A 16,992-nucleotide genomic window follows, 5' to 3' on the forward strand; every position below is an offset into this window, starting at 1 on the left:
AAAAAAGTTTAGGAACCTTAAGGACCAAAATTACAATATTGAATACCCTTTCAAATAATTGTAAAAGTAAACAATAACTGTAGAATATTATAAAGTAATAATTTTTTTCTAAAAGAAATATTAATTTTTTTGCTAGCAAATAATTGCATCTAATTGGTTTTGTTGAGAGCAAATTAATTGTTATTTTACACTCTAGATGATTAACATTTGTGGCCTATTTCTTTAACAATTAGCCTAATTGTTGTTTTTTCCAAATCAATGTGTCTATCTACGGTCATGAATTTAATCCTTGTATTCTATCAAAATATTAAATTTTGTCCCTTTATTATAATTTGTATAAATCATATCTATATACTCTTAAAATTTGTAGTGTTAGTCTAATAGCAACCACTGCCAAGCTTTCTATGTTAAAATTATTGATGTGATGTTGACTAATTCTATGTGAAATTTTTTAGATTTTAAAAATTCAAAAACTATGATGTGGCTTTTTAAGTGGCCACATGGCATGTTTTTACCTTGAACTCATACTTAATCTTTTACTATTGCACTTGATAATTATTCTACTCCTCATCTTTTCCCTCTGTTCTCATGTACTTCACCTCAATGGAAATTTGAACAAGTTTGGCATCGAATTCTTTACTTCCTCCTTTGTCGCCATCGCCCACTTCAAACCACCATCCTCCACCATTCCCATCGAGTTCCTCATTGGTAGTAGATCCAAAGCTTCCTTTTTGCCAAATTTTTAATTTATTTTTATTAATGGGTCTTTCAAAAGTCTTTTAAAAATTGAAACTTCTAGGTGCTTTGATTGGTTTTTCATAATAATGTTAAGACCTCTATCAAAATGCAATTGAAAAGTTGTTCTTTGCTTTTTATTTGTAAATTGCATTTGAGGTTGAGTGTTTTAATAAGGAAACAAGTAATCAAGAGTAATTTGTCTGGTTAAATTGTAGTTTTTCTTGAAAGTCACTGTTGGCTTCGTTACCTACAAATTATGGAAGCTTGGATGGTTGAGTGATATGTATTGATGTTGAATCTAAGTTTAGCATAGTAAGTTGTTATAGTAGGTTTTCTCAATACTTGTTTCTCTTTAGGTTTCAATTCTTTCCATTTTTTTATTTTTTTGTTTATCTAAATTGATAATTGAAACATAAATCTAAATTTATAAGCCTTGAACCCTTAGTCAAAAACAAATGAAAGCAATAACAAGCTTCCTAAAATTACAGGGTATGATTCTCTCTTAATTTGCTTAAGGAGAACTTAAACCAATAAGAATCCTTTTGATTATATTTTAAATTGAAGATATTGTACATTTAAGTTAATATTATATGATCCATATAAGTAAGTTTTGATCAATATTAAAAGCAAATCCCTTTAACAACATGCTAAAGTTAAAAAGAAAATTAGACTACCTCATGTAATTTGATTATAATATTTCCTAATAAAAGTAAATGATAGGATATCAAATATTCATATGAAGTTGAGTAGGTAAAACGTAAAAGTCAAAGGGCAAAGTCGATAAATCAAGAATATTGATGTAGACATAGATATGGTATTAGCCTCCTCTGCCTTTGGCAATAAAAATGCCTATTTAAACTTTTCGAGATGACATAATTCATTTTTGTCCAATGAAATATATTCATAATTGATAACACCTCATGATATGTCTTCCTTATTTTTAAAATTTGAAAGCTACTAAACTTGATTTCTATTATAACTTTTGGCTAGCCAATAATCAAACTTTAAAAAGCTAATCTCTCTATTTTCTCTAAAACAGTGGTAAAACTTACAAGCATGAAGCATGAAGTTCTCTTTTTAAATTTCCTTGCTTTATATTTAAATTAAGATGTGTTGTTTTTTGAATCAATCAATTTCAAGTTCAAAGTTCTTAATCATTTAAAAAAATTATTATAATAGTTTTGAATTCTAGTGAGACTAAGATACTTTCTGAGATAATCTTGAATTCTAGTTAGACTAGGATATCAAATCCTAATTAGATTAGGATTAGACTATTGTATTGAACTTGGCTTTATAAAAAGGAAATATGGAATTAAAGAATATGATTAAGCCAAGAGAGAGTTTAGTGTGCACCTAGATCAAGAAAAGATTTAGGTGTAATTGGGATAAAGCTTGTGAGTTTGAAAATGATTTTGTAATCTCTTGATTTTTTTTACTGAATCTTTCTCTATTGCTGCGTCCATGGACATAGGTCATCAAAAAACTAAACTACAGAAATTTCTTGTGTTCTTCTGAGTGTGCTTGATTTCTTTCTTTCTTTATTCTATTGATTGCTTAAGATCTTGGGTGACTTTTTTAAATTATTTTGTTGTTTTTACAACAAATTGATTTTAGAGCTTCAAGGTCTTAAGTGAATTAAAATCTTATGAGAACAACTTCATTTACCAATTAAACACAAGATTGAGAAGTTTAACAGAAGAAACAATTTCAACATGTGACATGTTAAGATGCTTGTGATGCTTGTATAACAAAGACTATTGAAGGCACTAAAGGAAAAAAATTATCATTTGTCTATTGGTGAGAAAAATGACATTATGGAGAAAGCACATAGTATTATTCAATTAGCTTTATTTAATAAAGAGTTAAGAAAAGTCATTAATGAAGAATTTGTTGTTTTAGTGTGGGTTAAACTCAAGAACATTTATATGAATAAGGTCATGAAAATTGACTTATGTGAAGCAATAATTGTATACTCTCAAGATGCATGAATGTATGTCTGTTAATACCCACATTAATGAATTTAACAAATTTATTCTTGATTTAAAGAATATTGATGTCAAAATTGATGATAAAGATCAAGCCTTAATTTTTCTATATTCTTTTCCTTCATTATATGAAAACTGTGGATAATATATCATATAATCTAGGAATCCTCACTTTTGAGGATGTTAAGGTAACTTTTGAACTCTAAAAAATTAAAGAAGAAATTTAATGGTACTTAGAGTGAAAATTAAGCAGAAAGCCTCATAGCGAATAAAAAGGGAAGCAAAGAGAACCTAGATAAAAAGAAAAAAAGTATGTCTAGATCTAAATCTAAAGCAAGAAGTAGGATTTACTAAAATTTTGATAAGAAAAGACACTACCATCAAGACTGCACCAAATTCAAGGGTGATGAGAAGATCACGAAGCTTGAGAATGTTAAAAACGTGGTAAAAGATGACTTCAATACTTTTGAAGAAGATAAGTTTGTTATTGTAATTACCCTTGATACTTCTAAGGAAGCCGATAGTGTTCTAGTGATTCTCGATGGTAACTTAATTGACTCATGGATCATGAATTTGAATTGTTGCTTTCACATTTGTTTTAGACATGATTGGTTTACAACTTATCAATCTATTAATATGGGTAATGTATCGTTAGAAGATGAACATTCCCTCTTAGATGTTGGGATCAATATTATTCGATTCAAGATGTTTGATAACACGATAAGAACACTTAAGGTAAAACATGTCTTTGACATGAAAAAGATTTTGATATCCTTAAATTTGTTAGATAAAAGAGGCTACAAATTGACTAGCCAAAATAGTATTTTGAAAATGTCTAAAGGTATCTTAATTATCATGATGGACAAATTGTTCAGAGGCCATTATCGTCTAGTGAAAAGCATAATTATTGAACCTACTTTCGTAGACTCATCCTAATGATCCTAATGACAATGTCACATGTTTATGACATATGAGATTAGGTCATATGAGTGAGAAAGGAATGACAAAACTGAAAATTAAGTAAGAATGGTTTGTTGTGTGGTCAAAAAACTAGGAAGTTAGATTTCTATGAGTGTTATTTCTATGATGATTAACATCAAGTAAAATTTAGCATTGCAACTCACCAAAATACAATGGATTGTATCCATTCAGATTTGTGGGGTCCTTCTATGGTGGTATCAAAAGAAGGATCATTGTACATGTTGACCTTCATTAATGGTTTTTTTTGAAAAAAAAGTGTGGACATATTGAATTTAGGCTAAGAATGAAGGTTTCATCATTTTTTCTACAATGGAAGACGTTGATTGAAAAGTAGATTGGGAACAAGATCAAGTGACTTCAAATAAACAATATTTTAGAAAGGTGAGCTCGATTTATTATGCAAGATGATGGAATTATTAGACATATTCTTGTTTTCTGAACATCACAACAAAATAGTATTACAAAGTAGATGAATATGTCATGACCCAAATCTGAGTAATGACCAGCGTAAGGGCCTAATAAGTAAGGCCCTACAGACTTAAGCCAGCCTCGTGAATAAACAGACGTAACATATCTTGTATCATTTTAATATGCTAACCATCTCATCATATTAATATCATTTTAATATAGATCATTGTCCAAGAAAATATGTTTTAAGGAGGATTTTACTCTTAGGGATAAATTCTTAAGGTTAGGGATTGATCTTCCTGTTCCAGAATGCTTTTAGACCTTTAAAACTTCAAGTTTTTGGTACCTTTTAATGCAATCAACACCACTTGCTCAATGTTCACAACTTTTGACATAAATCAAGTGTAAAAACCTTTCAAACATCAAGCTTTTATGTTTTTAATATCAATTTAGGGAAATAAGCACCATTCATTAAAATTTCCTAAATCATGATGCATGTTAAGTAATGAAATAAATTTCCCATCAATGCAAGGAATGACATTTCCCATAAGAATTTTCCAATGCATAAATGCAAGTTAAGCAACTAATAAATTTCCAATTTCAATCATATTTAGAAACATTTTCATTTGTGGAGTTTACTCAAGAAAATCATACAATTCGAAGGTACTCCAACCTTAGAATAATGTGATAACCGCAACTATCCAAAGTTGACTAATGCATATAACCATCGACGATGTGCGCAATAAGATATTAAGGGCACTCGGTGCAACATAACAAACACGTGTCTTGAGGGAAGCAAACTCCATAGCTGATTCTTTTATAAAACTTTGTGTTAACAAGATTGATTTGTTTTATGCATGGTGGTAAAGTTGTGTTTCACTCTATGGGATTTGGATTCTTTGTTGTCATGTCTTCTTTGTTGCCATTTTTTGATTTTGGGAATCACTTTATGCGTTTAATGTTGCAACTATGTTGCTGGAACTTAGGAATTTCTCTTTGTTGCTTCTCTTTTAGGTTGTATGTTTAAGCTTTTTTCGATCTATACTAATAGGGATCTTTTGAAAAGTAAGGTGATACTCCCTTGCTCATGAGAATACTCTTCATTATAGCCCATGGTTCATTATTTTTTTAGGACCATGGAGTTGTATTCTCTCTTCCTTTAATGAAATTCTTGATGATTGAGCAAAAAAAAAAAACAAACATATGTCTTGCTTCACCACACATGACTAGCACTAAAACCCCTACTAGCTAAGAAAATAAACATTTAACACAATGACTAGTGCTTACTATTGCTAGTTACAGGTCTCTAACTTAAGTAGCTCCATTAAAAACATAAATCATTATACATTGGTGTGAACGCATTCGCACTTTTGCATAAAATGAACATGCTTATATTAGTACTTTCAAACAAAAGTCTTTTCATACATGACTCATATTTTTGCATATGACATTCTCAAGTCAATATTTCTTAGTCAAGCATACTCTTTTGATTTAATTCCAAACAAGGCATCAAAACAAGTAAAATGCTTGTCTCCCATGCATTTTAGAACACTACGTAGTACATATATATACCATAATAGTATAGTAAAGCAATATTTAAAGCATGGCATGTAAATTTCATAAAATTTCATAAATCACTTACTTGACAAACTTTTTATATGATGAATGGAATTTAAACATTTGTAATATATTAAAATAAGTTTTAAAAACATATATAAACTTACACACAAGTATGACCTTTTCTACACCAAATATCAAACCACCAACACCTCAATCCAAATTGGGTTTTGAAGCCTTAATGGTACCTAAAATGACCAACAAACAACATTAATTAAACCTTAAATTTTCAGAATTATTGAACCCATAAAAAAAACCTAAGTAATTTTGCATCATAAGCTTAAATTTAACCGAAAAATATATTCTAAATCATAGACCCATTCACTTAACAATTCAAATTTACGACTTCCTTACCTTGATGAGCTTGAAGATAGGAAATTGAGCAAAACCTTAACAATTTAAGAGAGAGGAATCTATAGATTAGAGAGAAAATATGAAAATCATAACTTTGAAGGTTTAAAAACTAAAATCTTACCTTCGTTAACTTAAAAAATTTGAGGATTAAAGTTTACAACTCTTAAGGTGTGTTTGGTTCGCAGGAAGAAATAACATGAAAATAGAATAGTCATTCCATAAAAATAGAATAAGAGCTAAATAACTATTATATAGTTTCATTAATGGAAATGAAATAGAGCAAGAATTGTTATTATGAATTATTTTAATATTTAGTTGGCAGGAATAGTTTTAAGAATAACTAAGGAATAAGTGATAAAGACAAAAATACCATTTATTATAGTAGTTAATATTTAAATTAAAATATTTATTATTTTAATAATTTATTAAAAATATCAATAAATTATTATTTAAAATATTAATATGACTATTTATTTTAATTTGTAAAATATTAATAATTAATAATTAAACTATTTATTTTTAAAATATTAAAATATAAAATTTTATAATAAAATTTTAATTTAATTTTTAAGTTTAAAATATTAACTTTTTATAATTTATAATTATTTTTTCCGATAATGCAACAATGAACAACTAAATACTTAAATTAATAATGCCCAAGAGCATCACGTTGGTACACTAGTGTTGTTCAATTTACTACCCACGCATGTATCCTAAAAATAATATAATGATGAGTAGATGTCGACCCGTATGGAATTAAATTAATTTTTATAATTAATTACTAAAATTATACACCCTAATTTTATCCAAACATTAAAATTAAAAAGAAAAATAAAATCAAACTTAAAAACTAAAATTAATCTAAATTTACTTAGCAAAATTACTTTTTTAGATTTGATTGACTGTTAGACTTATGATTATGATGTCTCTCGATACTTTATCTGATTATTATCTCTATCTTTTAACTTAGCTTAATGGATTAAGTTGCTAACTTAGAGTCTTAAATTATTTACAAGTTTCTATCGAATTTCTCATAAAAATATCTCTCTTAATTAATTTACTATATGTTTATGCAAATTAAATTAAAGATCAATTCATTAAGTTCGTGCTCTAATTCTAGCTACGTATGGCTTATAGGTGTATGTCTATCCTATATGCAAATCAAACCATCTAATCAATTAAGTGTATTCGATCATACACTATTCTATTCAAGGCATACCTAAATATCTTTCATCAAGGTTTAACCTAAGTTTCCAATTCTATCTAATTGGTGATAAGACAATTAGAAGCATTAAGAACTGAATAAAATAAACAACTTAAATCCATCAAACATAAATAAAACAGAGATAAATAAATCAGATTACATATTGAGTTCAATCATAATCTTATATTAATAATTTAGTTCTCCATCAAGTCACACATCTTCATCAAATTAAGTTTAAACATTCAGATCAAACTAAGAAACTAAGAGAATAACGAAAGGATGATAGAACCCAAGAATTATAATATTGATCTTCCAAATCTTCTTAAATCCTTCAAATTCTTCTTAGCTTCAATGACTTTGAGGCTTGATTCTCAGTTGTCAATCTGGTATTTTGTTCTCTTTTAAAAATCCTCTAAAAGGTTGTTTTTATAGGACTTTGAAGTTAGGTCAAGTTGGGTGAAGAAAGGAGTCAATTCCAACTAGGACTTCCACATCAAACTACATGAGCCGCAGCCTCGACCAACTGATTAGCAGAAATCATAATTTCTCTAGGACTATTGTAGTGCTTCAACTTTGACATGATTTTTGACCATCTTTCAAGATGAACTGAGCAAAGTGATAAACATAAAAGTTGTAGTTTTTTCTCTTAACTTTCCAATGGTTCAGAAATATCTTATTTGAAGTTCCGTAGAGAGCGTTATAGTCGAAATACTAGAACATGTGTAATGGAAGTCTACACCTTGAAATTGCTTTCCTTCTTTCATTAAAATTCTTGCTTCATTAAACAGCTACAAAAGCACAACTAATCAATAACAACATCTCTTAATCACATTAGCCCCAAATTAAGCGTAAAATTAGCTAACATTAGATTGACTCTCCTAAATTAACTAACTTAAATAATTTAACTAAAATCTATTGATTTCTATGCATTACCACAAGAACTAAGCCAAATTATTATCAAAATTAAGTTCAAATAACTTTATATCGTAAAGTTATCAACCAGTTTGTTGAAATCTACAAAATTCTTCCTTGGGGTCTTAATTCCTTTGGCAAGCTTTCAAAATTTCAAGCATTTACATCTAATTGTAGCATAGGTCTTTTCCTTATCTTCCAAACAATGCCTTCAGTTGGATGTTCCTTATTTGGTATCAACATTAAAAAATTTGGATTAGCTTGTCCATAATTGACTTCTCTTATATTTTCTACACGAAGGCCAAATCCATAAGTTGTAGTTCCATAAATGCAATCTCTAGTTGTTGAAATACCATATACTAAAATTTCAAATTCATATGTTAACACCATTATACTTTAATGTATAATAGGAATGTCGCATGTCCACACTTAAAGTTTTTTTATTTCTACAAGGACCATTGTGCCATTATTACACAATAGGAATCCTATGCCAAGTACTTTAAATATGTGGTGAGCATAGAGCAAGCTATTCTTTTGCTTTTTGTAATTTATAATTAAAACTTAAACCTTTTTTGTTTTAAATTCATTTTAATTTTTCTTCTTTCTTTTAATTTTAAATTCATTTTAACTTAGTGAGAGAATGAGAGAGGCAATTGGGTAGAGAGAGAAAGAAATTTTTTAAAATGAATAAATTACATTTTATATAATATGGTAATTCTTAAAATTAATGAAGCGTATCTTTATCCACTAATTTTTTTATTTTATTCCTTGCTTTTTGGAATAGCTAATACTAAGAAGGGCCATGGTATTTGCTATTCCCTCACCTTCCTGAATGGTCATTCCTTCCAACCAAATAAAGTGTTAAAGAAGGATTAAGAATAGGAGAGGAATGATTATTTCATTCTCCCCAACCAAACATACTATTAGTTCTTTAAAGAAGGTAAAAATTAAGAAAAATCGAAAGAGAGAGAGAAGTTTTCTCTCTTCTAAGGTTCGACCGACAAGGGGAAATGAAGGAAGTTGTTGGTTTTCCCTTGTAAATTAAAAAGAAAGAAATAGAGGAGGAAAGAAAGAAGGGAGTGAAGAGGAAGAAGAAAGAAACTTTTCAAAGGAGAGAAGTGAACGTTTTTAAAGAAAAAAATTGGGTCAGTCGACCAATGGAGAGGAGAAAAGGAGGAAAAAGGCAAATCTTCCTTAAGAAGCTTTGACTACAAAGGAAAAGTCAAAAAAGTCCTAAATGAAAAATTATGATTTTGACATTTAAAGAAAAGTCCTCATAATGTATTTTCTCTTTTTTACTCTCCAAATACATTTATTAAGATATAAAATGAGTATCCAAAAACATAAATTTTAAAAATTTTGGATACAAAAATTTCATTAAGCTCACCAAAAAAAGGATGAAATTACCTTTGGTCCACATCACCATTCCTACGCTAGTTTAAGTATTTATAAAAATCGAAGGTTTCATAGAATAGAACATTTCTGAGGAAAGCAAGAGGCATGTTCTCTAATTCTAGTCTACCTAAAGTATTTTGGATAAAAGCTGTCAACATGGCTTGTTACTTGGTAAATCGATATCTTCTATCAACTGAAATTGAATTGAAAACTCTTGAGGAAGATTGGCTAGGTAAACCCATTAGCTACCTTATATTAAGAGTATTTGATTACTGTGTTTGTGCTCATGTGAGTGATGGTAAACTTGAGCCGAGGGCGAAAAAATGCACATTTTTAAAGTATGCATTTAAAGTAAAGAGTTATCAATTATGGTGTACTAATGTGAAGTCCCTTAAGTTCATTGTAAGTTAGGATGTCATTTGTGGCGAGTTTGCACAATTTCATAAAATAAAGTCTAAAATTGCAATCACATTAAATCAAGAAGTTAGCAAGTAAGGTAATCTTGAAATTAAAGCTCTGAGGATAGTGCAAGATACTAGTTAAATCTAAATAGATGACAAGAGGTACAAGAACTGTTACCACAAATACAATAACAAAACATTGCTACAAACAAACCTAGAAGCATTATAAGAACACCTCTGAAGTATAATGATTTTGTTACTTGTGTGTTGATAGTGATTTTGATTTCTTTATTTTATCTGTGGTTAAAGAAGTAGAGACTAATGAATCTTACTCTTATCGTGAGATGATTACATTTTATAAGCCTTATTATTAGCTTGTTGTTATGAAAGAAGAGATTGAGTATCTACACATAAATCAAATATGGGAGCTTGTAAAATTACTCAAAAGTAAAAAGATTTTGGGATGGAAATGGGTTTTCAAGAAAAAGGAAAAGATCTTGGGAGTTGAAAGTGTTAGGTTCAAGGTACAACTTGTGGCAAAAGATTATACACAAACAAAGGGAATTAACTAAAATAAGGTATTCTCTCTCGTTGTGAAGTATTCTTCAATCTGAGTGTTGCTTGCTATAGTGACTTACTTTAACCTTAAGTTAGAACAACTTGATGTGAAGATAGTGTTCTTATATCGTGACCTTAAAGAGCACATCTACATGTAGCAACTTGAGGGATTCATTACTCTAGGTATGCAAAATTGTGTGTGTTTACTAAAAAGGTTACTATATGGTTTGAAATAGTCTCCTACGCAATGGTATGAAAGGTTTGATATGTTCATGGTGGCATATTGGTATACTAGGAGTATATATACTGGTTATGTCTACCATAAAAAACTTCCAGATGATTTGTTTATTTGTATGTAGATGTCACGACCCAATCCTAGGCCATGATCGGTGTAAGACCAAGTAGACAAAGCCCATTAGATCCAAATAAGTCTTAGATATAGAAAACAAAAACACTTAGCATAACATAATGTTGTTTAATTTTCAACTCACGCAACTGCATGTATCGCAAAGATAATATAAAGATGAGTAGAATGTTGATCCCACAAAGAATTGAATTAGTCTTCACTATTAACTATTAAAATTAACACACCTTAATTTTATCTAAACAATTAAAATTAAAAAGAAAGATTTTAAACTAATAAACTATTAACTAAAACTAAAACTAATCTAAAATCTATTAGCAAATTTACTTTATTAACTTCTAGTGATTACCAGATTTAAGATTATAATATCCCTCAATACTTCATCTGAATATTGTCTCTCTCTTTCTCTTAACTCAGTTGAATGGATTAAGTTGCTAACCTAGAGTCCTAAATTATTTACAAGTCTCTGTCGAGTTTCTTATAAAAACACCTTTCTCAATTAATTTATTATATGTCTATGCAAATTATATTGAAGCAATATTTATTAAGTTTGTGCTCTAATCTTGGCTACATATAGCTTATAAATGTATGTTTACCCTAAATGTATATCAAACCACCTAATTGACTAAATGTATTCGATCATACGCTATTCTATTACCTAAATTTCCTTCGTCAAGGTTTAACCTAGGTTTCTAATTCAATTTAATTGGTGGCTAGTCAACTAGAAACATTAAAAACAGAATAAAATAAACAACTTAAATTTATCAGACATAAGTAAAAGAGAGATAAATAATTCAGACTACATATTGATTTCAATCATAATCTTAGATTAAAAACTTAGTTTCCCATCAAGTCATACATCATCATTGAATAAAATTTAAACATTAAAACCAAGAGAATAAAAGAATAACAAAAAGATAGAAAAAACCAAGGATTGTATTCTTGATATCCAAATCTCCTTGAATCGTTCAAATTCCGTTAATGACTCTATAGCTTGACTCTCAGATGTCAATCCAGTGTTTTTTTCTTCGTTCCTCCGAAAGATTATTTTTATAGGCTTCAAAGTTAAGCCAAGTTGGGTGAAGAAAGAATTCAATTTTAGCTAGGATTTCCTCATCAGACTATGTAAGTCGCAGCCTTACCTAATTAATTAACAGAAATCGTAATTGCTCTAAGACTACTATAATGTATTTATTTCGACAAGATTTTTGACCATCTTCCAGACTGAAATGGGCAAAGTAGTAAACATGAAAGTTGTATATTTTTCTCTTATCTTCCAATGGTCAGAGAATTGGTTCATTTGGAGCTTTGTAGAGAAAGTTATAGCCAAAATATCGAAACATGTGCATTTAAAGTCTGCACCTTGCAATTGCTCTCTTTCTTCCATTAAAATTCTTCCTTCATCAAATACCTACAAAAGCATAAATAAATCAATAACAACCTATCTTAACCACATTAACACCAAATTAAGCATAAAATTAACAAAAATTAGATTGACTCACCTAAAATAACTAATTTAAAATAATTAAATACAACTTACTAATTTCTATGCATTACTACAAGAATTAAGCTAAATTATTATCAAAATTAATCCAAAATAACTATATATTATAGAGTTATCACATAATAGTGTGAAAACTAGTCTCAACACATTCATACATATATGTATATAAACCTTATCAAATATAACCATATCTCATAACAATATTTAGACGCATAACTGTGTGCTCAAATCATTCAGAACCTATGCATAGTTAGATAACAAATATATATAGTTGTATGCCAATCCATGGCTAAGTTATAAAGTATATTAACTCCTTACAAATACAATATCAAAATGCAACTGACACCAAAATAGAAGAACACCAAAATAAACAACTGAGTGACACAGAAAGTTAGCAGAACATATCTGATGCTTCAACGAACACCTACAAAGGTATAATGGAGATCTCCCCAAAGATGACAACCCAAGTGGCTTATTGATTTGAAAACATAATAAGAATTTGAACGTTTGAGTTTATAACTTAATAAGTAGATACAGAGAGGGGGAACAAGCTAATGCACGAGTGTTAGCACAAAAACACATTTTCACAAAATATGCAATCTTTAGTCAAATCCAAATCTTCATTCAAAACATGCAATAGATGTTTTCAAGCATCATGTGAGTGGTTTTAAATGCATATAAAACCCCTTAGAAGTTTGGTTTGAAGTGGCAAAGCAAAGCCTTTGAAAATCATTTAAACGAGAAATTTTTTCCTAAAAATTAGCCTCAAGGATCAATCCTTTAAGTGGAAGGATCAATCCCTCTTTGGTATAATGCCTCTGAAGGTATTCTATCTTCTAGGGATCGATCCCAATTACAACAAAGATCAAACCTTTTACTACAGAAAGCTTCTAAACTTGCCAAAACTTAGGTTTTAGACTCCATACAAGAGGATTAACCATTTCTCCTTCCAAATACTCAAATTTTATATGCAAAACAAGTCAATAAACATGTTCAAACATAGATTCTTCCAAATCATTATACAAAACAGATAAAAATCAATTTGAAGTTCAAAATCTCAATCATGAAGATACCATTCAAAGTCTCAAAATCATACTTAGTAAAACTTACAAACTGGCGGAGCTCTATCTTATGAAGTACAAAATAAAACATTGATAATGGTACAATCCCTACTATCTTGGAGAAAGCATTGATAATGGTACAATCCCTACTATCTTTGACAAAATGTTGATAATGGTACATTCTCCACTATCTTGGACGAAGCATTGATAATGGTATAGTCTTCACTGTCTTGGACGAATGTTAATAATGGCACAATTTCCACTATCTTGGACAGTATTAAGGGTGTCACAACACCATTAAAGAACAAAATAGACATTGTGCACAATAGGCAACGTTATTGTTGATAATTCTATGAAATAGAGTTATATTGTCACATTTTAAGCTTAGGAATTGGCCAAGTCCTTGAAGTTTTGATGTGAAGTTATCACGTTTTAGTGGTTTCTTTTAAGTTAGTTTAATTGCTTCAAGTAGTTGATTTAGTTAGATTTTATGTTGATTAAGTTACTAACTTAGTTTATTTGTTCTTACAAGGTGCACGATCGAATAGCTTCAAAACGGAGAAACTGAAGTAAAGGCATCAAGACAGCAAGTTGGTGCCATGACACTGTGTTGGCAATTCGAGCATAACTCTCGCTCTGGAGGTCCAAATGATGTGATTTCTAAGGCATTGGAAAGCTAAGAGAAAAGGATACAACTTTTGTGTTAACCATTTTGTTCAGTTTGAATAGGATCATAGAGAAAAATCCCCGAGAAGCTGGTGCCACAATGCTAAAAATCTAAGGTTGTAGTGCTAAGAGAAGAATGCATTCATATAAAAACTCGAGAGTTGGGCGTTGCAGGTCCAAAAAATGAGGGCGACATTGCCAAACAAACTTCCTAAAATACTACAATTATGGGATTTTAAGTTAAAGGCTTTTTGAGAAGTTTTTAAAAGGCTTTTTTTTCGAAGGTTTTCAAGAAGAGATAGCAAGCAATTATTCTAGAGAAAAAAAGCCAAAAACAAAACAAGAAAGCAAGAGAACTCAAAAGAGATTCGAGATTCAAAAGCTTCAATTCTTAGCTCCTCTTTACTTTTATCTTTCTCTTACTTTCTTTGATTTGGATTAGTGGTTAATTTTCTTTGGATGATATTTTCAATTAATATTATGAACTAATTTAGTTTTTCTAAGATTTTGATTGAATTCAGCATGTAATTTGGTTTTTTAATCTTTCTTTTACTTATTTTCTATGGAATATGAGTTGTTTATTTTAATTCTATGTTTAATGCTTCTAGTTGCTTGATCACCAATTAAATTGATTTTGATATCTAAATATAACTTGATGAAAGGAGTTTAGATTAGGCCATGAATGGAATAGCATGTGTTCAAATTCACTTAATTGATTGGGTGATTTGATTTACATATAGGATAGATATATACCTATGTGTCGCATATAGCCAAGTTTAGAGAATAAACTTAATAAATCTGTTTTCAATTTAATTTATATAGATAAATAGTAAATTAATTGAGATAGATATTTTTATGAACACCTCGATAGAGACTTGTAAATAGCTTGGAACTGTAGGTTAGCAACTCAATCTATTGAAATAAGTCTAGAAAGAGAAAAAAGATTCAGATGAAGTGATGAGGGATATCATAATCCTAGGCTTTTAATAAAGTGTTTGTTAGTAATTTTTGCCTTTTAATCATTAGTTTTAATTTTTTTAGTTTAATTTTGCTTTTACTTAATCTTTTAATTTTAATTACTTAGATAAAATTAGTTTGCCACAATTTTAGTAATTAGTTTAAGTTGGTGCAATTCCTTGTAAGATTCAACACTCTATTTACCTTTATATTACTTGTTGTGATACATACACTTACTTAAAGAAAGTCAACAATAAATGTCGTTAGCTACAAGTCCTCAACTTAGTCTCCATTAAATTATCAAAAACAAAATTTATTAGGTGAACTTTCAAAAGACTTAATAATTTATAAAAATAGGTTTTTGAAGAATAAAGTTTAAAATATTTGATTGAAAATATTTACTAAGCTCACCAAGAGATTACCATTTGCCCTTGACTCACTTTAGGCTTTATGCTAGTCATGCATAAGTTGAAAATCAAGGGTTTCACAGTAGATGACATGCTAAAAACATGTTAGACATTGATGTATTAAATGAGTAACTTGGTGGTAAATTTAAGATAAAAGACTTAGATGCTGTGAAGAAAATATTAGGTACAGGCATGCATTTAGGTTATGTACTTTACCACAAAAGAAGTACATTCAAAAAGTAATACAACGTTTTAGGATGCAAGATGCCAAATGTGTGACTATTCCATTGAGGCTACACCTATAACTTTCAGCTAATTTATCACCACAAACAGAGGATGAGAGGAGTACATGACTTATATTCTTTATACCAATGTAGTGGGTAGTAAATGTATGCTATAGTGTGCAGTAGGCTAGATATCTCACATGATGTCAATGTGGTTAGTGCATTCACAGGCAGATTAGGAAAAGGACATTGACAAGTTATGAAGTGGATCCTTTGATATTTAAAGGGCATATAAATGTTGGCTTAGTGTATGAAGAATGTGTAAATATTGATTGTAATTTAGTCACTACAAGAAAACAGTTTTTTTTCGACGAAAAAAAATTCAATTAATTTTTTCGATGGATTTCTAACGGATTTCCAACGGAAAAATTCCATTGGAAATCCGTTGCAAAATTTTTTTGTGACCAAAAAAATTACAACCACCACCTTTTTCGACGGAATTTTCAACGAAAAATTTTTTGTTGGAAATCTATCGGAAAGTTTAAGGACTGAAAAAATTTTGAAGCCCAATAAAGTTTCCAACAGAATTTTCTGTTGGTAATAGTATTATTTTAATTATTTTCTTAAAATTTTTTATACTTTTTATAAATTTTATATCTTTTATAAAAAAAATAGATATTAATAAAAGCAAATACATACATATTGAAGTTTAAAATATTTAAAAGTTTAACTATGTTTTCCTGCGATTAATTTTGTACATTTTTTAAAACTTTATTGAATCATACATTATAAATTAATAATTTCAAATTCATTAATTTTATAACATTAAAAAAATTTATGAAAAGAACAAAATAAATTTGTTAATTTTATAAAAATACATGATAAGATATAATAATAAATTAAACAAAAAATAATAATACTTTACGTATGTTTTAATTGTAATTAGTTAATATATATAAATTAAGAAGATAGATTTATAATAAAATTATTAATATAATATATTTAAAATATATTAATTTATTATATCTATGTATACAAATTAGAATCATAGCTATATATATATATAAACCTGCATTATTGACAAAACAAAATATAACGTATTGTATTAATATGAAACTACAAGTTATATTCTTTAATTGATAGATATAACATTATAAGTTAATATATATATGTATGTATATGAGAAATTAAAATATCCTATATATATATATTAATATGTTTTATATGTAAGCTTATCGTAAATTTTATTTATATGA

This window comes from Theobroma cacao, chromosome 6 (assembly GCF_000208745.1).
Source record: "Theobroma cacao cultivar B97-61/B2 chromosome 6, Criollo_cocoa_genome_V2, whole genome shotgun sequence".
Classification (NCBI taxonomy): Eukaryota; Viridiplantae; Streptophyta; class Magnoliopsida; order Malvales; family Malvaceae; genus Theobroma; species Theobroma cacao.